The sequence below is a fragment of the Manis javanica genome, chromosome 6 (assembly GCF_040802235.1).
Source record: "Manis javanica isolate MJ-LG chromosome 6, MJ_LKY, whole genome shotgun sequence".
Taxonomy (NCBI): Eukaryota; Metazoa; Chordata; class Mammalia; order Pholidota; family Manidae; genus Manis; species Manis javanica.
In genome coordinates, this window is record NC_133161.1 from 129,376,993 (window position 1) to 129,403,438 (window position 26,446).

The following is a 26,446-nucleotide window of genomic DNA, read 5'->3' on the forward strand; positions in this document are numbered from 1 at the left end:
CTATGTTAAACAAAACATTAGCAACGTCTACTACATAATATGTTCCCAACTCATGGCTGAGGGTGTCCAGCATGTCTTAATACAGAGGGGACAGCAGCATGCAAAGGGGGTGTGAATTCATTCAATTCCCTGTAGTCCAGTCATACACCTGGAGCCACCTGGCTTTCTCACTGGCCACCCTGGGGAATTAAAAGGACTATGAGTGGGCTTTATGATCCCCACCTTCTCCAACTCCTACAGAGTTTCTCCAATTTCCTCGTGTCCCCCACCAGGCAATTTATACTGCTTAGTATTTGTCACCCACTGAGGTACAAGCAGAGCTATAGGTGGGTGCTGAGCATGTCCCCTCAGAACTGCCTTACCACACATACCCTCAGTCTGAACTCACCTGCAGGGGTCTGTAACCAGAGGCTCTGCAGGATATCTACCCCCAAAATATATTCAGGGATGGGAAAAATGTACATGGTATACTCCTTTGGGGGTAAACGCCCTATCCCCAATGAGATTTGGGCTTTCTTCACTCTAATTTCCTTACCTGCATAGCTATCTATCACAGCAAGGGTCCTGGGAAAGTGCTCAGGGTTGACATGAACCAGGGAACACTCAGCCCGTGTCCAAGAGCACCAGTATACGTTGAATACTCACAGGGAATCAATGAATTGCGAATTCTACATGTGACCTTCAGTCCCCATCTATCCCCCAAGGTGGGGACTTTGACGCCCCTCCTCAGTCAAACTGTGATGCCCAATTGTCCTCCTGTGGGGATGAGGGCTCAGGCAAACCCTGAGTACTGTCTCCCATGAAGTTTTGCAGGGACACAGGCCAGGCATTAGGCCTTGACTCTGGTTTCCATGTCCTGGACCTCAGTGGCTGAAACTGCTGCTCTGGCTTTAATTGGTGCCACAGTTCTAACAATATGCTATTGGGCTTCCCATTGAGTTTTTCTTTCACTAACCTGGCCTCTATCAAATCAACCTACATCTGGGTCCTTGAAACCTTCACAGGGCCCTTTGCATTTCTCCTTTCAGTCGTGGCCTGTACTTCCCTCCATGCCCTTATTGTTTCAACCTCCCCAGGACCTGCTAAAGTATGAGTAGCCTCTATTATGGGTTGCCCTAGATGGGGGACAAGAGTAGTCATTAGAGACCCAAAGAGAGATGTGGGAGCTGTGTGCAGCACCAGGTTTCTCGTTCCTACAGTGAACACCTCATCAGCACCCTGGAGGTCCATATGATAGATACTTTTCATACCCAATTCCCAGAGTACCTGTTGGAGCTTTGCATATGTTTTCCAACTACTGAGAAAACATGGTAAATCACCCTGATTAGACCAAACTACCCTGACAACAGCTGTCAGCCATTCCAGGACTGTCTTGATTCCCTGAGGCATGATGGGCATTCTGCAACCACTACTGGAGGGAAGGGTGAGTCTTCAGGGAACCCATTCTACTCATCTCAGTACGTTTTCCATCCCCTACCCCAGAGACATAAAAACCATAGGCAGAGATTCTGATGGCCTCTGCCTATACCTGACGCTCATGTCCACCAGCTCATCCTTGCTATAGGGACCAAGCAGAGTGCTACACAACCTGGGGAAGGGGCAGCTCCTCCCCCGGAGGAGCCCGGAGTTGTTTCATTTTTCTTAATTACAGATGGATGGGCCTTTAAAACAGGAGAGGATAGTACCTCCAGCAGTGGCCTGGGTAGCAGATCCACCCATGGCCCTGCCTCTTCTCTCTCCAGCATCTCCACCATCTCCGGGGCTGAAGGCACCACTGTGTCCTCCCCCTCCCCCATGACTGCCTGCAACATGGCTTTTCCTACTGCCTCCCCCCTCGCCACTGCTAAGGAATCTTCTAGGAGCGTGACCTGCCTTTTCAGCAGCTGTCTCTTCTCTAAAAGCATCCCATAGGTTATCACCCAGCTCCTCCAAGCGATGAAGTGTGTTCTCTCTCCTACCCAAGTCCCTCTCTCCTCACTAACCCTCTTAATAATCCTCTTTCTCCTGTATAACATTTTCCATTATCTCATTGAAAAAAGACCCTAAAATGCCAGCTGCTATACGGCCCCTGAGGGTCTCCACAGGCAGTCTTCCAAATGCACCTTCCAGTGTTACCACTCTTTCCCAGTTCTGGGGAAGGTCATACCTCTCTAGGAGGTACTTTACCCTAGACCAATTCTCCACTAGGGGCTTCCAAATTGAAAGCCCCACAGCTGAGGGGATAACAGGCGAAGCTGCACCCTCTGGCACTGCATCCACTGGGGTCTCCCCACCACCCACAGGGGGGGGGGGCTTCTGGGCATCTCCCTACCATTTCTAGTGGCAGCCCTCCCAAAGGTCATACCCATTACGACAGATTTTGGGTTCAGAGGAATCCTTAACTGTCCTCGATGTAATGACTGAACATCAGCCTATGGTCTGCTGAGAGTAGACAGCATGGGACAGGAGAGCTCTCCCCAGATGAGATGAGGTCAACCTCTGCAATGAAGGCTGACCAGGTCATGAGGAGCCCTGCGTGGGGCAGACGCCCTGGTGGCTATGGGCTATGTGACGAGGCTGGCTGCTTGGTGTCACCATTCAAACTCTTCCATATGACTATGTTGGCTTAGCTCTGAAAGACTTCCTGGACCATAGGTACCATCCCTGGGGCCTATCATCTCCTGCATCCTGCCCTCCTTGGTAGGGCCTGGAAAACAGGACATCACTGAGCCCTTCAGGGGCCACAGACACAGGTGGGTGTAGATGATGCGCTGAGCCCTCCCAGAACAGGATTGTGCCGCTCCAGCAGAGGTGGCATCCCCCACACTGGACAGATCATGGTACATAAATCTAACCATCTGGCCGCCCACCCAGGGCACTTACTCTCCTTCCTTTTGAAATATGTGAGCAGGGTAAACTGTTCAGAACTAACTTCAATGGGTTCTTTTTCTAGGTGAAAACCAGAGAGAATCTTGTGAATGGGCATGTCCCCACAGCCATGTCTCCCCTCCTGTCTGCCCTTTCTAAGCTGAGCTGCTTCTCTGGCAGACATCAGCCTCTGGGGATGGATTACTTCCTGGTATGCATGGCTGGTATCCAGGCTCCCAACCTTTCCTCCCTCTACTTGTCCATGTGGCCTCTACCCTACAGGGGTTACAGTGAATGGTCAGCAAGGGCTTTGAAGATTTAGCTTCCTGAGGGCAAGTAAGCCTGCTGTGGGGCTGTTGTCACTGGATACACCAAGACACCAGTGTCTCTTTGTCGGCAAACACTCATTTTTCTTAACACCTGAACCAGATCACGAAATTTACAAAAGGTTCTACAAAGGGGACATGCAAAGGGCTGTGTGAGGAAGGGCTCAGTGCCGTCTTCCCTCAGTTCTCAATTATGGCAGACAACCCAAACAGAATTCCCAGGAGACTCCTATGAGGAAGGGTTTGAACTAACATCTGTATAACCCTCAGGGCCAGCTGTCCACCTGGTACCACTGAGGGTCTCCTCTCAGGAGCCTGGGCTGGGCCTCGAACCCTCGAGGGGTCCTTCCTCACTGCCCATGACCCGTGGAGCCCACTAAAGGCACCCAGTCTCATCCCGTACATGCGGCAAAGCCTACCATGCATTTCTGACCTGAAAGACCTAAAGGGGGCAGGCCCAGCTTTATAAATGAGAGAGGAGCCAGACACCCAGACTGAGACAGCTCTGCCTCAGGCCTGCTGTGTACAACAGTGGCTCCCGCTCTTACCTCCTACGCAGTAATGTCATTGCAGGAGTTTATCAGAAGTTAGAATAGAGAGGGATGGCAGGTTCAGGGACAGTGGCTGGCAGGGGCATGGATTAAAGCCACCCCTTCCCCCTGCTCAATTTAGCTGCACCCTCACTGGGAAAACCACATCCTCCAGGGATTTAAATCCTTTGTCTGCCCCATACACTTGGTTCTCTTTCTGCAATGCTATTTAGCTGCAAGGAAGAGAAGATTGGTGACCAGGGACTGGTGGCTCAGAGGTGCCCATTGCAGGAGACAGTCTCGAGTTTATCACAAGATAGAATAGAGAAGGATGGCAGGTTAAGGGACAGTGGCTGGCATCCTTTGTTTGCCCCATATACTTGGTTCTCTTTCTGCAATGCTATTCAGCTGCAAGGAAGAGAAGATTGGTGACCAGGGATTGGTGGCTCAGAGGTGGCCATTCCAGGGGACAATCTCTTGCCTCATGCCATGTTAGGCACCAAGGGCCAGACCCTGGCATCTGCCAGCAGCCCACCCTCAGAGAATGGAAAGCTCTTCCACCCTCACCTCTGTTGTGTGGGTTTTACGTGACACTTGTTCATTATTTTTTCTGTAGGAGCATCGCTGTGGAGACACTTGGGGTGGGTTACTGGCCCATCTTCTGGGCAATCCTGTGAAAGCCACATTTGAAACCTTTGGTCAATTAGACTCACAGATGACACCTGGTTACTTGTTCAGAATTACCTGGTCTTTAGAATAGTCTTTTACACCCACGAGGTAAACCTTGGCCCCCAAATTCTAAGCATTCTTAGCCTAAGAGAAGACACGGAGTATAAAATACCCAAACAACCAAACACAAGGAGCACCGTGCTGGTGGGGCAGACTGGACTCACTTCATGTTTAGTCTCCTGAAAGATCTTTGGCGGCAGCTTCCCAGCAGACAAAGCGATCATCAGGATGACAATGTTGTCATTTGCAGGAGAGGCAAGAGCGGCCCGACCATGCTGGTAGAAGGACCGGGGGTGAGCCGCCACAGGCTGCCAGGGTCCCGGCACTGCTCCCCACACTCACCCTCTTGAGGAGTGGACGCCCAGACCCGAACATCTGCCATCCACACCCCTGGAAGGCTGCGTTGCTTATTCCTGGGACAAGAAGGGGCCCTAGCCCAGGACTCACTTTGCACATGAGGAGACTGAGCCCAGCTCAGGGTTCTTCCTACAGAACTGTCACTTCTACCCGACGGTACAATCTTTGCCCTGAAAGGCAACTCCAGCAATTTCACTGGACAAGCATCACTTGACAGATGAGCAAAGGCAGGAGAGCAGGCACACCCACAGGTCTGTGCAAAATTCCCACAGGTCTGTGCAGGCCTGGCCCAGCTCCAGACCTCACCTGGGGCACTCCTGGGGCCATCTGCAAACCGAGGTTCAGGGCACAAAGTCACAGGCACTTGGGCAGCATAGCTAAGGACAGCATGGGCCCTGAAAACTGGGGTCTCACCATGGGCAGAAGAGTTGCTGCCCAGGGGTGAGATCTGAGGGCCCCAGATCTAGCACTGCCCTGTCCAGCCCCAGGTTGAGACCTGGGACACATGGCCAGGTCAGGCCAAAGCAGGCCCTGCCCAGCCCAATGCAAACACCCTCTCCTCCTCTCCCCAGTTTCAAAGATTTCCCACTGACTGCAAGCACTCCCCAATGTGCCGCCCCTTTGAGTCCACCGCAGCCCCTGCCCAAGACCCACCTCCCCTGGCATCTCTCTTGTCTGACTTAGCTTTCCCCTGGGAGTGCTGCCCCTCCAGCCCTGCTTCCAGTTCTGCTCATAAAAGGGACTCCAGGATCCTGATGCCCTGTTAGGACCACTTCCTTAAAATACCACTCTCCCAGACGGGATTTCACATCTTTCCAATTCCTGAGCCCACTCCTGTCCTGAACACTCTATCCAAGAAGTGGGCTTCAACCTCACTTCCCAGAGAGGGTCACGGAGGTCCTCCATGCGCCTTCTCTAGTTTTATGAGGCCTGGGCCCTGGGTCCCCAACTTGGAGGTGGCAGTGTCCTCCTCCTCCTCCTCCTCCTGTCTGGCAGTTGCTCCTCCAAAGGCCCAGGTAAAGCACCCTTGCCTCTCTCTCTCCCCCCTCTCTGTGAGAGTCCCTCCCATGGAATGGATTTCTACCACCTCAAACCCACACAGGTCTCTCCCCCACCCCCAAGTCCCACAGAGTTGCCATGTGCTTCTGGTTTCTCTTCAGGGTCAGACCTGGTAGTGCTGTCCCCATGCCCTGGCACCATCAGGCTCCCTCTCCCGAGGGCTGGCCACCCTTGCCTATTCTGCTGCTCCTGGTTTCTCTCCATGTTCCTGAACAGAAGCCCTGTGCCACAGGTCCTGGGACTCCCTTTGGTGCTGCACCCATTCTCAGGTGGGTTCCAGTCATTTGTCTCCATAAGAATTTTATCCTCCCAGCTATTCAGAAGCTCCACAACCTCCCACATCCCACCTGTGACCCACCTGGGATGTGGCCCATCTTGCCTTTCTCCAGCACCCTGTCCCAGCCTGGCATTCAGGACCAAATCCTGGGATCACCTGACCCCTGGGAGCACCCTCCAATGAAGCATCAAGATTTGAATGTAGCCCACTCCCTGGTTTTGATTCTGTCTCCCTCTTTACCCAGTGGCCCAGGGCAGGGAATGCCACACAACAGCTGGTGCTCAGCAGCGTCCATAAAGGACCCTCACCTTTGTTCCATCTGATCCCAGGAATCCTCACAGCCTGTTCTAGTCAAAGGGTTGAGCATGGAGGGAAGGACTGAAGGCAGGTGGAGGGCTGGGCTGAGAGAGGAGGGGAGTGTCTAGCAGGGCAGGATTCAGCCAGTGTCAGGCCTGGAAGGGTCCCTGGGAGGCAGGGAACTAGGGCTGTCATGGTGGGCGCTGAGTGCAGCCCAGGCAGCCCAGGTGGGCTCCCCATTGTAGCCCCAGGGAGCCCCTCAGTCCTCTGACTGTCCTGTGGCCTTGCCCGCTGGTGCTGCCTTAGAGAATTGAAGCATAACTGACCTGTTCAATGTGAGCTTCATGAGGGTTTTGGCATGTTTTCAAATGTGTTGAAAGGTGTCTGCAGTTTTGGGTTTGGGGGGAGGCATGGGCTAGTATGAGGCCATAGTGATAGGCTAAAAGATGCTAAAGAGTAGCGAAAGACGTCTCCATGCCCATTTCCCTGCTTCCCATGAACTTTTCCATTTTGGGAGCCTATTATCCAAACACTGGAACTTCCCATAACTTTAGTGACAGGTTCTGAGTCGTGTAAGACATGTGCCTCCCTAGCAGGGAATACCAGGATCGCATCCTGCTCCATCCCTATACTGCCCTAAAGTGACACACACGCATGCACACCATGCATTCACAAGGAAATGGATGCCTACACACCCCTGCATGAGGTTTCCCATGGACCTCTTTTCTACTGAAAAGGTCTTTACACACTCACCACCCTTCCTTCCTTCCCACCTACTTTTTCACCTCCCTCTCATCTCCAAGAAATCATTCTCCCTCTTGGTGGCCACTCAAATCACATCCCTCCATTTGCTCTCCATGGCCATTCTCCTCTGGAGCCCTCACCTCATTATCCCTTACTTAAACTGCTACCATAGATCCCTAGCTGAGCTTCCTAGGGGTCCTGGCTTTTGTCCCTGGTCACTTTACACTCAACTATGGAGTTTTTTCTTGAAGCACAGGTTTGACCATGTCAGACCTCTGTTCAAGAATCATCCACAGCTCTCTGATGCTCACAGAAGATATCCAAACCCCTCAGCCGGGCATTATGAGCCTCTATTGCCTTGGGCCCAGGCTCACCTGTGGAGCATCACCTCCCAGCCCTCCAGAGTCAACCCTGTGATCTGGACCACTCACTACACAAGTCTCCTTGATGATGCCTGTTACTCTGTCTTTCCCATCCTTCAAGAACTAGTTCAAGTTTCCACATGCTGCGGGAGGGCATCCTTGATTTCTTTCCCTTGTTATTCTTGCTTTGTCCTTTGTTACCATGGCAAGACTCTGTCCCTTCATTTTTGCCCTCACCACCATTTAACCAAGTGTTGGGTTACTGGTCAGCCTGACTTAAGTTCCTTTTCTACCCTGTAAGGACCTCAAGGACCAAAGTGGCCTAACTCCCAAGCGTAAAAAAGCTTGGACCAGCGTGAACCAATGGACCCAGTGTGATCTTCCTTCTTCCCCACTTAAGGACTCTGTGTTCCTGACCCGAGGGCCTCCCATGTCCATCAAGCCTAAGCAGCTGTGTTTCTGCTTGGCACAGTAAGACACCCTGCAGCATTAAGAGGCTGTACTTTTGGAACTTCTGCACCAATTCATCTGTAAATTGGTATGTGTATAGATTTCCAATTTCCTTCTACATTATATGACCTTAAAACAAAGGAGCCATGAGTCAGAGGAGTGCAGAGGGCAGAGGTTCTGCCTCCCAGACTGCCAGCAGGCTCTTTGCCAAGCTCCTCCCTGTCCAGAGGTGAAGCTGGTCACACACACTCAGCAACATCTGTGGGTCTCCTGGTGGTGACTGTAATCAGTGTGAGGGGAGGCAGGGTGACAAACCAGACACTTGTCCTCAGGAATGATGGACTTTTCATGGGAAACCAGGATGCTTGGTCATGGGTAGGTGAGGCTATTAGGCAAGGATTGAGAGGATGTGTCAGTTGGAAAACGTTTTGATTCTCTTGGCTCTCCTGGTCTGCGCTTCCCCTTGGACTGTCCATCCCCAGCCGTCTGCTCCAGTCTGGCCCTTTACTGGCATATGAGGGGGCAGGACATTTGGCACCATCCTCCATTATGAGCCTTTTAGAAACTCAGAAGCCTCAGGCTCAGAGGCTAACCCAGTCCTGTCCAATAATCCCCTGCTGGATCTCAGTTCTTGGGCATCACACTATGTCAGCGTGTCCCCTTAGCTTGGGGTCCATTTGGAAGTCCATATGTGACATGGCAGTACTTCCTCCTGATGCACCCAAATTCTGCTCGCTCCACCATTTTCCCAGCACCCACAGAGGCAGGAAGAGACATTCTCAAGAGGTGCTGCTCCTCAGGCCAGGGAGGATGTGCTACTCAGGCTATTTATTTCCCTTCTTTCTTATCAGTCTGCAAAGCAGAGCCCCTCTGGACATGGAAGGTTTTTCCAGCAGCGCTGCCAGGGACAGGCAGGAGCTGGCGGGGGCCACTGCTCTCCTATCACCATGCGGTGACTGGCAGGGAAGCCACAGGCCCTTCCTGTCCCTACTGTCAGATTTTCCCCTCCCATCAGCTCCCACCTGACTCCCTGGATGGAGAGTGAGGATGCTGAAGGAGGTGGGGGCCTCATGGCCTCGTATGTCTAGGTGGGAAGTGTGTCCACGAGCCCTACTTGCCCAGGGTTCAAAAGTCTTAGCAAATGCTCCTCTGTGTAGGTCTGCTCTTTACAGGTTATGGAGGGCAAGCTCCCTGACTGAGTATTGTGGTTAAGATTCCATGGCTGGAAAGGGGAGTAAATAAGGATGGTGTCCTTGGGCTCTTTCCCTGGAGCTGTGATGGTTGATGTCCTTTATATATCATATGATTGAGAAAAGCCTGCAAGGAGGTCCTTCTCTGATGCCCATAAACATTCTGAATGTCATGTATACATGTGAGATTCCCACAGACACAAGGGCATCCTTCTCCTCTTTACCATTCCTTCCGCTTTTCCAGGCTGCATCTAAAAATGTCAACAGGTGAGAAAACTAGGGGTTGAGAATTCTAAAGATGTCAGGATTATCATTCTTAGAGTATGTATAAACCAGGTGCATTCATTCCATGAATGATTGCTATTTCCAGAACAACCCAATGGTAACTGTCCCTGCTTCCCCCTCTCTGAGGCAGGGGTCCCCTTGGGCCACTTCATACAGCTGTGACCCTGGGACAGGCACACCCTGAGGGGCACCTGGGGCCAGGGTGGGAGGGCTACTCACACGTCGAGGATGATATACATGTCGATGGCAGCCTCACAGGGTTGCAGCCTCTTCTCCTCCTTGGGCTGCCTGTGTCCTCATAGACATTCCTCCAGCCTGAGGGGTTGTATGAGGATTGTCCTGTGCTCAGCAGCACATGTGGCAGCAGGAGCACCAGGAACAGGTGAGGCACCCAGGGGCGCCTGCTCCTCACTTCCATCGTCTCCTCTGTCACTCTCCTCTTTCCTGAGGTGGGGAGGGATCAGAGCAGTCAGCACCTGTTCCCTTCCGCCCCAGCCCCTGCCCCTGCCTCTGCCAGTGCCCAGGGGCCTCAGCCCCTCCCGCCCTTCACTGAGGCTCCCTGGCCTTGTGAACATCCACCTGTACCTGCTGTGGCAGAAGAGGTAAGCGTTTGGTGGAGGGAGAACACTAGCCAAAGGCAAGGAGCTCCACTCCCTGAGTGGCCCTTACCCCAACCTGCAGACACTATTACTTGTGTTGTCCCTTATGATGTATGGGAGGTTGGCATGTTGACTTTGTAACCTGTGGCTCAGCTCAGAGTCCTGCCCATTGGTAACCCCAGGGTGGGGTAATAAGGTCTTTTAGGGGCAGTAAGATAAGGCCTCCATGTGTCCCTTATCTCAAACCCTTATAGGCAGCCACTGAAATCCCAGAGGAACTCCGACGTTTTTTGGCAAACTGAAAGAGGGCAGCTCAGGTGGCTTAAATAAGGACATCACTGTGTGCAAAGAGAGACAGGAAATGGGATGCTGGAGTGCTGCAAAGGTCATTCATGTGAACACTGAAGTCACCCAAGAGATAGAAGGATCTGGAAAAAAAGGTTGTGCAAGCCTGCAGTGCTTTCTCTGAATGAGGGACATTCCAGTTATCTACTGCTGAGTATTGAACCTTCTCAAAGCTGGTGACATAAAACAGAACCGTGTTATATGCTCACAGGTTTGGTGGAACAGAAATTAAGAGAGGGTTAAGGTTGGGGGGATGATTTCCATCTTCTTCATGGAAAAACATGAGCAACGTGTTTCCAGAATTCAGACTGCCATTCATGTAAAAGTATTTAGAAATGCCTCCAGGAATATATTTGGTTTTTACATTTGTATGAACAAAATAAGAAGTGATATATGCTCAAAATTTTCCTCTAATAATTCTAAAACAGGTCTTTCAATATACAAAACATAAAAATTACAAGCCATAAACATATTGTGTTGGTGGCATTTTGTGTGTGTGTGTGTGATGTATTTAAAGTAATGGAGCATATTAAATAGAGGTTATTTTTTATTTGATGGAATTAGTATTCATCTCTGATTAGCATATTAGCTTCTCCTGCTTGTAATCTTTCATGACACTTGGTTTTGTCATATTTGGATATTTACCTACTGATTTGACATTGAATTGTCATCTTAATTTGCATTTCTGTAATTACTGATGGTAAAGAACTTCCGTTCACATGGACATCGGGGTTCTTGTTTGCAGAGTTGAAGAATGAACTTAACAGTCAAGGTAGGAGTGCCAGGGAGAGGCTTTTATTTAGAGATACAGTGAGAAAATAAATACAGCTCCTGCTTCACACCAGGATGGGATGAGGGTCTGTAGTGGTATGTTCTCTAGGGGATTTATAGGCAATTGAGAGACAAAGAGCAAGGGATGCAGATCAACCAGATGGTCTCTAAATGTTTATCTTTAAAGAGAAACTAAGTTTCTTATCAACAACACACTAAACAAATGGACTTAAAAGACATCTACAGAACTCTACACCCAAAAGCAGCAGGATACACATTCTTCTCAAGCGCACATGGAACATTTTCCAGAATAGACCACATACTAGGTCACAAAAAGAACCTCAGTAAATTCAAAAAGATTGAAATTCTACCAACCAACTTCTAGGACCACAAAAGCATAAAACTGGAAATAAATTGTACAAAAACAAAAAGGCTCACAAACACATGGAGGCTTAACAACATGCTCCTAAATAATCAATGGATTGATGACCAAATTAGAACACAGATCAAGCAATATATGGAGACAAATGACACCGACGGCATAAAGCCCCAACTTCTGTGAGACACAGCAAAGGTGGTTCTAAGAGGAAAATATATAGCAATCCAGGCCTAGCTAAGGAAGGAAGAACAATCACAAATGAATAGTCTAAAGAAGAACAAATGAGGCCTAAAGTCAGCAGAAGGAAGGACAAAATAAAGATCAGAGAAGAAATAAACAAAATTGAGAATAATAAAACAAAAGAAAAAAATCAATGAAACCAAGAGCTGGTTCTTTGAAAAAATAAACAAAACAGATAAGCTGCTAGCGAGACTTATTAAGAGAAAAGGAGAATTTAGACACATCAACACAATCAGAAATGAGAAAGGAAAAATCATGACAGACCTCACAGAAATACAAAAAATTATTAGAGAATACTATGAAAATCTATATGCTAACCAGCTGCAAAACCTAGAATAGACAACTTTCTATAAAAATACAACCTTCCAAGACTGACCAAAGAAGAAAAAGAAAATCTAAACAGACCAATTAAGAGATATCTCCTTAAAGTTTTCCAAAAAATAGAAGAGGATGGAATGCTTCCAAACTCATTCTGTGAAGCCAGCATCACTCTAATACAAAAACCAGGCAAAGACCCCACCAAAAAAGAAAATTACAGACCAATATCCCTGATGAACATAGATGCAAAAATACTCAACAAAATATTAGCAAACTGAATTCAAAACTACACCACGACCAAGTGGGATTCATCTCAGGGATGCAAGGATGGTACAACATTCGAAAATCCATCAACATCATCCACCACATCAACAAAAAGGACAGAAACTACATGATCATTTCCATAGATGCTGAAAAAGCATCTGACAAAATTCAACATCCATTCATGATAAAAACTCTCAACAAAATGGGTATACAGGGCAAGTACCTCAACGTAATAAAGGCCATATACAACAAACCCACAGCCAACATCATAACAGCGAGAAGCTGAAAGCTTTTCCTCTAAGATCGGGAACAAGACAGGGATGCCCACTCTCCCCACTATTATTCACCACAGTACTGTAGGTACTAGCCATGCAATCAGGCAAAACAAAGAAATACAAGGCATTCAGATTGGTAAAGAAGTCAAACTGTCACTACTTGCAGATGACATGATACTGTACATAAAAAACCTAAAGACTGCAGTCCAAAACTACTAGAACTAATATCTGAATTCAGCAAAGTTGCAGGATACAAAATACACAGAAATCTGTTGCTTTCCTATACACTATCAATGAATTAACAGAAAGAGAAATCAGGAAAACAATTCCATTCACACTTGCATCAAAAAGAATAAAATACCTAGGAATAAACCTAACCAAGGAAGTGAAAGACCTATACCCTGAAAAATACAAGACACTCTTAAGAGAAATTAAAGAGGACACTAACAAATGGAAACTCATTCCATGCTCCTGGCTAGGAAGAATTAGTACCGTCAAAATGGCCATCCTGCCCACAGCAATATACAGATTGGATGCAATCCCTATCAAATTACCAACAGCATTCTTCAATGAACTGGAACAAATAGTTCTAAAATTCATATGGAACCACCAAAGACCCCGAATAGCCAAAGCAATCCTGAGAAGGAAGAATAAAGTGGGGGGGGGGGTCTCGCTCCCCAACTTCAAGCTCTACTACAAAACCACAGTAATCAAGACAATTTGGTACTAGCACAAGAACAGAGCCACAGACCAGTGGAACAGAATAGAGAGTCCAGACATTAACCCAAACATATATGGTCAGTTAATATACAATAAAGGAGCCATGGACATATAATGGGGAAATGGCAGTTTCTTCAACAGATAGTGCTGGCAAAACTGGACAGCTACATGTAAGAGAATGAAACTGGATCACTGTCTAACCCCATACACAAAAGTAAATTTGAAATGGATCAAAGACCTGAATGGAAGCCATGAAACCATAAAACTCTTAGAAAAAAACTTAGGCAAAAATCTCTTGGACATAAACATGAGCAACTTCTTCATGAACGTACCTCCCCGGGGCAAGGAAAACAAAAGCAAAAATGAACAAGTGGGACTACATCAAGCTGAAAAGCTTCTGTACAGCAAAGGACACCACCAAGAGAACAAAAAGGCATCCTACAGTATGGGAGAATATATTAAAAAATGACGGATCTGATAAAGGGTTGACATCCAAAATATATAAAGAGCTCACACACCTCAACAAACAAAAAGCAAATAATCCAATTAAAAAATGGGCAGAGGAGCTGAACAGTTCTCCAAAGAAGCAATTCAGATGGCCAACAGACACCTAAAAAGATGCTCCACATCACTTGTCATCAGAGAAATGCAAATTAAAACCACAAGGAGATATCACCTCACATCAGTAAGGATTGCCACCATCCAAAAAACAAACAACAAATGTTGACGAGGTTGTGGAGAAAGGGGAGTCCTCCTACACTGCTGTGGGAATGTAAACTAGTTCAATCATTGTGGAAAGAGGTATGGAGGTTCCTCAAAAAGGTCAAAACAGAACCATTTGACCCAGGAATTCCACTCCTAGGAATTTACCCTAAGAATGCAGCAGCCCAGTTTGAAAAAGACAGATGCACCCCTATGTTTATCGCAGCACTATTTACAATAACCAAGAAATGGAAGCAACCTAAGTGTCCATAAGTAGATGAATGAAGAAGAGGTGGTACATATACACAATGGAATATTATTCAGCCATAAGAAGAAAACAAATCCTACCATTTGCAACAACATGGATGGAGCTAGAGGGTATTATGCTCAGTGAAATAAGCCAGGCGGAGAAAGACAAGTATCAAATGATTTCACTCATATGTGTAGTATAAGAGCAAAGAAAAACTGAAGGAACAAAACAGCAGCAGAATCACAGAACCCATGAATGGACTAACAGTTACCAAAGGGAAAGGGACTGGGGAGGATGGATGGGAAGGGAGGGATAAGGGTGGGGAAAAAGAAGGGGGGCATTAGGATTAGCATGTATAGTGTGAGGGGGGCACGGGGAGGGCTGTGCAACACAGAGAGGACAAGTAGTGATTTTACAGCATCTTACTACAGTGATGGACAGTGACTGTGAAGGGGTTTGTGGGGGTAGTTGGTGATTGGGGGAGTCTAGTAAACATAATGTTCCTCATGTACTTGCAGATTAATGATACAAAAATAAAACAAAAAAGAAAGATAAAAGAAACTTTTCCCTAGTGGTGGCACAACTTCCATTCCCATCATGTAGAAGGATTCCAGTCTCTCCACATCCCTAACAACACTTATTATTATTCCTTTATAATAGCCATGCTAACTGATGTGTGATTATATCTTTTGGTTTTGATTTATATTTCTCTGATGATTTGTCATGTTAAACATGTTTTCATGTGTGTGTTGCCCATTTTTATGGCTTTAAAGTAGCACCTATTCAAGTTTTTGGATCATTTTTCAATTCTTTCTACCAAGTTGTAGAAGTTACTTATTTTGGATATAAACCCCTCATCAGATACATGATTCTCAAATATTTATCCCATTATGTAGGTTGCCTTTTCATTTGATTATTTCCTTTGTGGTACAGAAGCTTTTTAGTTTTATGCAGCCCCACTTGTTTATTTTTCCTTTTTGTTACCTATTCTTTTGGCATCTGACCCAAAGTGATCTGCAAATTCAGTGCTACCCCCAATAAATATCTCAATGGTGTTTTTTTACAAAAGTAGAAAAACATCCTAAGGTTCATATGGAACCACAAAATACCCAGAATAGCTAAACAATCAAGAGAGAACAAGGTAGGAGGCATCACACTTCCTGATTTCTAACCAGACTACAAAGCTACAGTAATTAAATCAGCATGGTACTGGCATGACAGACATACACCACAATAGAAGAGTGAGCACAGAAACAAGCAAATATGATCATCTGATTAAAGAGCCAAGGATAACAACAGGAAAAGGATACATTGTTCAACAAACGGTATGCGAAAACTGGATAACCACATGCAAAGGAATGACATTGGAGCCCCATCTCACAGCATATACAAAAATATACTCAAGTGGATTAAAGACTAAATGTTAAGACATGAAACTATGAAACTCCAAGATGAAAATAATAGGAGGAAACCTTTTTGACATTAGTCTTGGCAATTAATTCTTGATACGCTTTTTATGAGAGCTTGGAGAGGCAGACCATTAAAGAGCTCCCATGCTTGCTCGCTCTCTCTCACAACACACACATACATGATCATTACATAACAAAGATCCTTTGCCATATCTGGAAGTATAAAGCCCTATATTTTCACATGCCCCAGTTTTTCTTTTTTTCTTTTTTTCTTTTTTTTTTTTTTTTGAGAAGGCATCTCTCATATTTATTGATCAAATGGTTGTTAACAACAATAAAATTCAGTATAGGGGGGTCAACGTTCAATGTACAATCATTAATCCATCTCAAGCCTAATTCTCGTCAGTCTCCAATCTTCTGAAGCATAACGAACAATTTCTTACATGGTGAACGAATTCTTACATAGTGAATAAATTCTTACATGGTGAACAGTACAAGGGCAGTCATCACAGAAACTTTCGGTTTTGATCATGCAATATGACCTATAAACAATCAGGTCAAATATGAATATTCGTTTGATTTTTGTACTTGATTTATATGTTGATCCCACATTTCTCCTATTATTATTATTATTTTTATTTTTAATAAAATGCTGAAGTGGTAGGTAGATGCAAGATAAAGGTAGAAAACATAGTTTAGTGCTGTAAGAAGGCAAATGTAGATGATCAGATGATCAGGTGTGTGCCTATGGACTAAGTATTAATCCAGGCTAGACAAGGGCAGCAAGACATCCACGGATGCAGAAGATTTCTCTCAAAGCAGGGGGGGTGAGGTTCTGAGCCTCACCTCTGTTGATCCCCAAACTCTCACCTGATGGCCCCCCTGCGACTGTGCCTGTCTTAGGTTGTTCCTCCCTTGAGGAATCTTACCCGTCTCTGGCTAACCAGTCATCTTCTGGGGCCATACAGGGAAATGTAAAGTTGGTAAGTGAGAGAGAAGCCATATTGTTTGAAAAGGTTAGCTTTTTACTTCTTTGCAGATTTATGCCCTGTGGCTTCTATGCCCAGCATTTGTCTCGAGGTATCTTTACCACCTGGAGGAATTATGATACTCGGTAAATTCGATATGAGGCACGAATTCTATTTAAGGGTTGTAATTAGGAAGGAAGAAGAAAAGCTATAGATGTAGCATATGAAGGAAACTTGGGAGGATTGATTATTTCTTTGACATATCTTCTTGTATAGTACCTTAAGTATGTATAGGTTTTAAACTACTAACTAATTTGCACACACATATTAACATAATAGGAATACGGTGACATAAACAAAGCAAATCTATAATTACCATCCATCTCCAGTGAAGCCAAGAAAACCATTTAGGCACCCTAGGCATTTGTGAAAATTTATCTATGATATGATGGATATTGTCCAACTGTACTTGAACCATCAGACAAATTAAAGCAGCCCATTTCTGGGATCTGTTCACATCCCATATGTTCTTTTAACCATAGATAGTCTATAGTCATGAGATTTTGGAGTGCTACAACTTGCACCCCTCCCAACTCCTGGTTGAGTTCCAACAGCACAGATCCGGTCAAATTCGTTGTCTCACTGTATGCACATGCCAGCCTAGACATCTCCCTCCTCATTCTTATGGCAAGTCCAGGAGACGGTGGGCTGGATGCAGCCACACCGCAGCATCGTCCGGATCCCTGTGGAGGCTTTTTGATGATCATCCCCCGGCACAAGTCCTCCAGAGAGTCACATGCCCCAGTTTTAAGTGGAGCTGTTTCTGGCAGAAAGGTAGAGGACAAAAAAACAACAACAGGATCTGGAAACCTCAAGCTGGTCAGTGGAGCTGGAAGCTGAGGTAACCTCAGGGCTGTGCAGTCCTGACAGGTGAAGTTAAGAGAACTGTGCCTGGGTCCTGGCCAGGGTGGGGGACAGGCATCCCTGTCCCTGTAACCAGAAGCCCCAAGCCAGCCCAGCTGTGACTGCAAGGGCAGTCACAAGAGACCTCCTCCAGCAGTCGAGAAGAAGAGGGTGAGCAGCTTAGATAGAGTTCATCTCTCCCACCAAGCATGTTGGAGAGCCCTTCGGCAAGCAGTAACTACACAGCAGTGGGGGTGAACCAAGTCACCACCCAATTCAGGGATAGGGAGAAGTGAATTTGTTTTGTTAATAAGCTCTAGGGTTTACTCAGAGGTATTTTGTAAAACACCAAGAAAACTACAAGAGCATTTTCTTTTTTTCTTTTAAAGCCTCTACAAACCTCTTGTCAGAGAGGTCATGTGATGAAGCCCAGAGGTAACCTGGCACCCATGGGCACAGGCAAAGCTGGTCACTGCCCGAGCACCCTTTGCAGGAGTCACACTGGACTCCTCTGGGCTCTGGCCTTGCCCCTGCTGTTCCTCTTCAATGTGACCCACCTTTGTGCCTCAGATGAGGGGCCACCCCATCCTGCACCAGGCTCAAGCTACTCAGGCCCATAGCAACACCAGCTCCTTCTGCCTTCCCTCCTGCATCTTAGCTCAGGTGCAGGATGGAGCTAAACAGCTTCTGTGCTGTATTGGTGAGGACCAGTCCAGGAAAGCAAGAATTCAGGGAAGAAGGCAGTAAAGGAGGAAAAAAAGAAAAGTAATAGTAGGACATTTTATTGCAGTCTACTCCCTGGTCTTCAAATATGGATTCCTTAACAGCAAAACAATCATGCTGTCACACCCTTACATCTCATTTAGCATTTATACAACAGAACAATAGTACCAATGCAAATAGGCTTGGCATTTGGAGAAGCCAGTGTGTGTTGGGCACAGATTTACAGTGATAACTCATTTGACCTATAAAGTCATTATACAAACAGTTTTATATTGGTTCAGTTTGTCAACATTTCTTATCACCCAAGTTTAAAACTTATCACCAAGTGATAAAACTCCAGTTTACAGGCTACGATGCAACCTTGCCAGGGTGCAAAAGCAGAGATGGTCTTGTCAAACATAGTTTCGCTCTCTTGGGCATCTGGTATGCTTTGGCTAAGAGATACGTTATTCTCATGGTCTGAGCCTCTCTCAAGGTAATAATAAAATGTGGGTTTCTCTATGTGCATAAGCCACTTATCCATTCCTTTACCCTAAGCTATAATTTATCCCTCTCTCCATTTGCCATGTATCTTTATCCAGACTTTTCCACCTGTGAAGGGGACATAAGGTATGCATACTGTGCTGGTCCAGATGGCTGGCACAATACCAGTCTCACAACTGCCTCACCTCAGTCTACTCACACTCACGGAAGGTAGGGTTACCCAGGTGCAGATCCAGCTGGCTGTCCTGGCCACTAGGCAGCATGGCTCTGCTCACTGTCAGCCCCAACCTGGACACATGGGGTGAGGGCACAGTCCACCCCATCAGGCCCTTAAGAATTGTGTCATAAACATTTAGGGTGTGGTTATACTTTCTTGCTTTTATTAATTTTCCCTGCTTCTGGCACCTGGAGAAGAAGCCCTGGTCCTGGAACCACTACATCAGGTAGGACAAAACAAACTGGCAGTGACGTGGGGAAGAACTGTATGGTGGCACTAACATCCTCCCCCACCACAGCTTCCCCAGGTCCCCCAGGAAAGCAGAGGAATGTACCCTGTCCTAGCACCCCTCATGTTCAGTGTGAGCACACACTTCTGAAGGTGTGTAAGCCAACCCCCTCATGCCTTTCTCTCTCCCAGTTTTAGACAGCCAATGTTTACTGCCCATTCCAATTTCCTATTAAACCACTGCTCTGCGGATGGCATGCTAAGTGGTACATCCATCTGATGAGATATCTCTTCACCCACCATGGGTCACCATGGACTATAAAGTGTGTCCCTTGGTCTGAGATGTAACTTGGTGGTTCAATTTCGTGCAAAATCTTTTGTTCCAATCCTTTAATGGTATCTTGAGCATTTGCATCTACGACTGCGTATGCAGAGCCTAGTCCAGGATAAGTGTCTCTTCTGCTCAGGACCCACGTATAGCCTCCAGGAGCTACTAGCATTGCTCCAATGTAACCCACTAGCCAGCTAAGAGCAAGGCACGCCCCCTGGGGAATTTTCCCCACAGACAATTGTCTCCTTAGTTGTCAGAATAGTTCTTGTTGGCATTCTGTGCCTGGCAGGGTGCAAGAGGAGTATGTGCAGATTCATCCTGTGCACTGCTGCAGCTTCCCCATGTCCACTCATTTCAAGGACTGAGGTAGCCGCCTCAAAGGACAGCATCCGACAGGTCACCTTCCGCTTCTGGAAGGGGCACCTTCTAATGGGAATCTACATCTCCCACTTTAGTGAGCTCTTTAAATTCCCAGAGCGATTTCCATACGGCTGCAGCTCACAAGGGCATCCTTACATAGTTGTTTTCCATTGCTCATCTACCTGACCATACAGCCAGGCCATTGGCTACAGCCCATGAATCCATAAAAATCCCAACATTATGGACTTTCCCCACTGTTCAATTCTTCCATGGCTGCAAGGAAAACAGCCTGCAGTTCAGCCCACTGAGCTAATTTACTCCTCCTTCCTCCCAACCAGAGTGTTGCCATCTGCAGTCTTAATGCAGCAGCTTTCCAAATGGTATTGTCCATTCTGCCTGGAACTGCCACCTGCAAACCAAGCAGCTCTTTATCGTTCATCCTACAGCACTGTCCATGAAGTGGTGGGTTCCAGCAGCTCATCAGGGGGCTCTAATGTCCATCTGAGAGGAAATGTGGCCTGCTCAGGGGTATTGTGTGGGCCTCCTAGCATTCCCCGGGCAGCCTGCTCCTGCACAAACCATTTCTGTTTGGTTACAGAACTCTTCTGGGTGCTGCCTTCCCTATTAGCATGTTTCTCTGATGTCACCTATGACATTACGAGTTATCTCAGGCTTCAAAATTATTTCATGTCCTCAGTCATGGAGACAGCCTCAATTAAGGCCCAAGAGCATGCTAATAATTGTCTGTCAAATGGTGTGTATCAGGCAATCCCAACAGTCACACCTGGGAGGCACTCATGGGCTTAAGCCACAAGCTCCAGTGTGCAGGGGTGTGGGGGGCAGACACTTCCAAAGGCTACGGTCATAAGGGCCCAAAGGTATCAAGAGTGTGACTGCCATTTCTAATTCTGACATAGCCTGCTTTTGTTCAGGACCCATTCACATACAGCCTTCTTTCATGCAGTCCCATAGACAGGAGATAGCAATAGTCCCAGAAGTGGAATATGAGTCCTCCAAAACCCAAAAAAACTAACCACATGCTGGGCTTCTTGTTTGGACCTAGGGTGGGGATCACAGTTTATTCTTAGTCATACTTGTGGAATGTTCCAGGTGGCTCATGCCCATGTTATTCCTCAGAATTTCACTGTTTGAGCAAGACCTTGGATCTTTGCTGGATTTATTAACCAGCCCCATTTGGACATGTATGTTGCTATTGCATTCAATTCAGTCCTAGCCTGCTGTCTGTTTCTGTTGTTATCATGATGTCATCACATAGGGTATTATTACACTCAAGCCCTGCACCAAGTCCAAATCCCTCCTAACCAAGTGGTGACAATAGCTGGTGAGTTCAGATAACCCTGTGGCAGCATGGCAGAAGGAAACGGATCCTTTCCACATGACGGCAAACTGTGGCCGACTCTTCAGAGACAGAGATGGAGAAGAAAGCATTTGCAAGGTCCATCACTGTGTACCAGCCTCCTTCAGCCTGCTGTCCTTTCTGTGTGGCTGAGACCAGGTCTGGAACTGCAGAGGCTATGGGCAGTACAACTTTATTTAAACCTCCATAGTCTACTGTAGTCTCCACGAGCCATCCACCTTTTCCACAGGCCACCCAGGAGCACTGTACAGTGAATTCATGGGCACCAGCACCCAGCTTCCAGCATGTCACTCAAAGTGGTGATCTTTTTGTCCACCAGGTATTCTATACTGCTTCGAGTTAACCACCTGGGTGGCTCAGGCAGTTCTAGTGGTTCCCATTTAGCATGCCCAATTAAAACTAGCCAGAGGGTGGGTTCACATGCCCTCTGTTTTACTGTGCTAGGCAGGGGAAGCAATTCCCAGTCAGACACAATATCCACCCCAAATAATACATTCAGGTACAGGGGATACAACCACCTCACACAACATCTCAAGTACCCAATATTCATCCAAACTTTTCACCTCAATCCCATCAACCATTGCATTTCCATATTCGCCCAATCTAAGCTTAGACCCCATAAGAGTTCACCAATAGGTTTTGGAATCGGTGCATAGGGCCCCTGCATCAAGAAGTTCCAGGGAAGATTCCCCTCCTCCCCCTGGCTGTTTTACCCATACACATGCAAAAGGCCTCAGGTCCCAGGCTGGGTGTGCAGCCAGAAGACCCTGGCCCATTTGTCAGTCTTAACTTTTTAACCCGCCTGACCACCACGCCAGCAATCCCTGATCAGATTTCTCACTGTAATCTTGGCCTTCAGGCTTTTCAAGTTCCTCCAAACTGGGGTACACAGAGCAGAGTTTTGGGGCTGCTGTAATGTTGGTGGAAAAGGGGTTCCCACTGGCCTACCCAGTTTCTGGAAGTGCTATGTAACAACTTTGCCACCCCATCGGTGTCCGCTGGATTCACCCAATTTTTCCATAACCATCTGAAGACTTCCACTCAATTAACTGGGCTGAGTACCCTGCCTCTCTCTTTTGTCCCTCCCTGTTTTCTGAACTATGCTAATGTTCCTGGTATCATAAGACCTGAGGGGAAGCTGAGAAAAAAAATCTTGCAAGGCTCCTCAAACTGTTGTTTGACTTTATAGCAGTAAAGTTACATGGGGTGCCCAGCCCCTTCATCAAGCATTCAACATAACCTGTGTAACAGGAATATTCAGTGGGGGAGAATCTCGGTCATCCTAAAGCCAATCCCACATGGCCTGCATATGAAGCCTACCTGCTCTTTCTTCTGCAGTGTTCCATGTGGCATTTACAGGGGCAGTTGGGCAGTCCCCCTTCTCAGGATAAACAGACTCACAGGGGCTCTTATCCAGTCCACCAGGTTGGCTGTTCCCTCGGGAAGAACCTCCTGTGTGTCTGGATCATGTCACAGCCCTCTGGGATTGGCCAAGAGTGAGTGGAGGGTCCTGCAGCAGCCCAGACACACTCTTCCACTCCAAAGCATTCAAAACAGGACACAGCCCCAAACTGGTGGCTCTCACAATGCACTTTACTAAAGGTCCTTCAGGAAGCTGGTGATGCTGATCTACACAATGACCAGTTCCTTTACATTGTATCTCCTCATTCCACACATTTCCTGGTTTTCTCCTCCCCCTATGTTAGCTATCTTCTTGGTGACTAGAGGTCTTAGAGGTACTTTCTGTTGCTCTGACATAATTTTCCCTTTCTAGGCAGCTTTGAGGTTAATGGCTGAAGCTGAGATTGAACCAAATCTCAGCTTGATTCAGCATCAAGGCCTGACCCATCATTTTCTTTTATTTTCTTTTTGGCTGTTCCAAATAAAAACAACGAGGGAATGTAATATTTAGCCTGCTTCTTACCAGTCTGCATTTCCTTACCTACCCAAGGAGCCAACTCCATAGGAGCTGGGGCCACTGCCATTTCTAAATTCCACTGGTAACTTGTACCTTTAGTGACCGATAGCAGTGCAGCTGCGCCTTCATATGAAGTGCGAGTGCACAGCCATCCAGGCATCAAAGGCTCCTCATCGCTGCCTTTCATTCTTTCTCTTCAAAACCCACATATTTCTGAGAGCCTGGGCCATTCTCACAAATCCCAGTACCTACCCTAACACCAAATGTTGTCTCATACACATTGTAGTACAAATTCCGTTTGAGTTTGCAGACATGATTTCAACAAGTGTGTGTGTGTGTGAGAGAGAGAGAGAGAGAGAGAGAGAGAGAGCAGGTCGCCTCACACACCAAGCAATTCTTAAACACCAGCAGTGTGTCTGAGAACTCAACAATTTTGACGGTGTCTGCCCAGAGACAGCACTAGACTCCCCAGGTTAAGGGCTCGATCCCACAAGACTCCCCACCATCCTCAACTCCAGAAGCCTATCCTAGGCCCCAGGCAGTTCCCTGGGCTGCTGAAGAACCAGCTACAGATTTGAGGGTCCAATGACCTCTTGCTTGGGTTGAATTAATTTGCTAGAGCAGCTCACAGAACTTATAACACATTTGCCAGTTTAATAACGGGTACAATAAAGGATACAAGTTAACAGACAAATAAAGAGGTACATAGGGCAAGCTCCCAAATAAAGGGGCTTCTAGCCTTGTGGAGCTTGGAGCTTGGGGACTGGCTCTGTGGAGCATGGAATTTTTTGGTTCCACAAGTGTGGAAGCTCTGACAGAGAAGCAGGATCCAAGAGAGAGAAATGTGCCCTTCTCATTGGTTTTGCTCACTGTCTATATCATTGGCCATTGGTTGATTCAACTCTAGCCCCTATGACTGGGTCAGGTCCAAAAGTCTCTCATTAATATGACAAGACACCCATTCAACCTTTAAGGCTCTGCAGTGATTTCAGGAAGTGTGGACGAGGACCAAGTATACCTGGGAAATATATATTTGGGTCACTGAATGACCAAGTACATATTTCATATAACTCATTGTATCACAATACTCAAAACAATGTTCATTACTTGCACTATGCTCACTGCAGTGCTAGGCCCTGGGGATAGAATCATGCACAACCAGTCTTCAGCATGGAAAGACCACCAATGATAAGTAAGCAAACAGATAAGTAAACAAGACAGGCTCTCGTTGCAACCAGTTACAGTAAGTCACTAAATAAGGCACTGAGATAGCAATTCATGAGGGGAGGGAGGACCAGGCTGAAGGAAGCCATTTCCAGGAGGTCACACACAGGCTGAGACCAGATGGGGGACTTCAACAATATAATAAAAGGGTCATGTGTCATGTATTTCCAAGTGGGATTTATTCTGGGGATGCAAGGTTAGTTCAATAACCACAAATTAATCCATTTGACAAGTCACATTAACAAAATGAAAGATAAACATCATGATAATCTCAACAGATGCAGAAAAATTATTGGACAAAATTCAACATCCATTCATTAATAATTCTAAACCAAGTGTGTAGAGAGAGAACACACCTAAACATAAAAACAGCCTATATGACACACCCACACCTTTCAGACTTCACAGAGTAAAGCTGAAAGCTTTTCCTCTAAGAATAGGAAGATGAGGATGCCCATTCTTGCCACTTTTGTTCAGCATTATACTCAAAGTCCCAGTGACAGCAATTAGGAAAGAAAAATAAAAGATATCCAAATTGGAAAGGAAGTAGTAAAACTGTCACTATCTGCAGATGATTTGATACTATATACAGAAAATTCTGAAGTCTTTACTACAAAACTAATAGAACTAGTAAGTGAATTCAGTTGAGGTGTAGGATACAAAAGCAATATTCAAGTTTGTTGCGTTTTTATATGCTAATAATGAATTACAAGAAAGAAATCATGAAATCATTCCTATATACAATTGCATCCAAAAGAACAAAATGCCTAGGAATCAACTGAACCACAGAGGTAAAAGGACTGAATGCTCAAAACCATAAAATATAGATGAAAGGAGGCGGAGCCAGGATGGCGGCGTGAGTAGAGCAGTGGAAATCTCCTCCCCAAAACACATAGAGCTATGAAAATATAACAAAGAAAAATCGTCCTAAAATAGAGACCACAGGACACAGGACAACATCCAGACCACATCCACACCTGCAAGAACCCAGCGCCTTGCGAAGGGGGTAAGATACAAGCCCCGGCCTGGCGGGACCCAAGCGCCCCTCCCCCTAGCTCCTGGCGGGTGGAAAGAAACCGGAGCGGTTTTTTTTTTTTGGCGAGTGCTTTTTGGAAGCCTTAAAGGGACAGGGACCCCGTTGCTAGGGAGGCAGGGCGGCGGGACCAGTGAGTGGGTACCTGGGACTGGTGCCTGAGGACAAAGAATATCCTGCATTTTTCCCTGCGGGACCGGTGGGCGGGTACCTGAGACCGGCGCCTGAGGACGGAGGAAATCACGCGTTTTCCCCCTTTTTTTTCCTCTTTTTGACGAGCGCTTTGTGGAAGCCTTAAAGGGACAGGAACCCTGGTGCTAGGGAGGCAAGGCAACGGGACTGGTGAGCGGGTGCCCGGGACCGGCGCCTGAGGACAAAGAATATCCCGCGTTTTTCCCTGTGGGACTGGTGGGCGGGAGCCTGAGACCGGCACCTGAGGACAGAGGAAATCGCGCGTTCTTCCCCGTTTTTGTTCTCGTTTTGGCGAGTGCTTTTTGGAAGCCTTAAAGGGACAGGGACCCCGGTGCTAGGGAGGCAGGGCGGCGGGACTGGTGAGCGGGAGCCTGGGACTGGCACCTGAGGACGGAGGAAATCGCGCGTTTTTCCCCTTTTTTTTCTCTTTTTGGCGAGCGCTTTCTGGGAGCCTTAAAGGGACAGGGACCCCGGTGCTAGGGAGGCAGGGCGGCGGGACTGGTGAGCGGGTGCCTGGGACCGGTGCCTGAGGAAAAAGAATATCGCGCGTTTTTCCCTGCGAGACCGGTGGGCGGGTGCTTTTTGGAAGCCTTGAAGGGACAGGGACCCTGATGCTAGGGAGACAGGGAAGTAGGACCAGTGAGTGGGTGTCTGGGACAAAAAAAAAATCGCGTGTTTTTTCCTTTTTTTTTTTTTTTTTTTTTCTGTTCCCTCTCTCATTGTTGCTGTTGTTGTTTTGGTTTGGAGAGTGCTTTTTGGAAGT

General features: G+C 46.9%; 1 protein-coding gene across 23 annotated transcripts in view; it reads right to left on the reverse strand.

Annotated features, from left to right (window-relative positions):
• The window catches only part of LOC118971619 (uncharacterized), a 605,019-nt gene that overhangs the window by 533,801 nt on the left and 44,772 nt on the right, over positions 1-26,446 (reverse strand). For 20 of the 23 annotated variants that reach the window (XM_073239449.1, XM_073239446.1, XM_073239447.1 and 17 more), the window contains one exon: positions 9,673-9,897. The exons of the other annotated variants lie outside the window; for them this stretch is intronic. The gene's annotated coding sequence lies outside the window, so the exon portion shown is untranslated. The remainder of the gene's footprint in view (positions 1-9,672; positions 9,898-26,446) is intronic. 23 annotated transcript variants of the gene reach the window in all.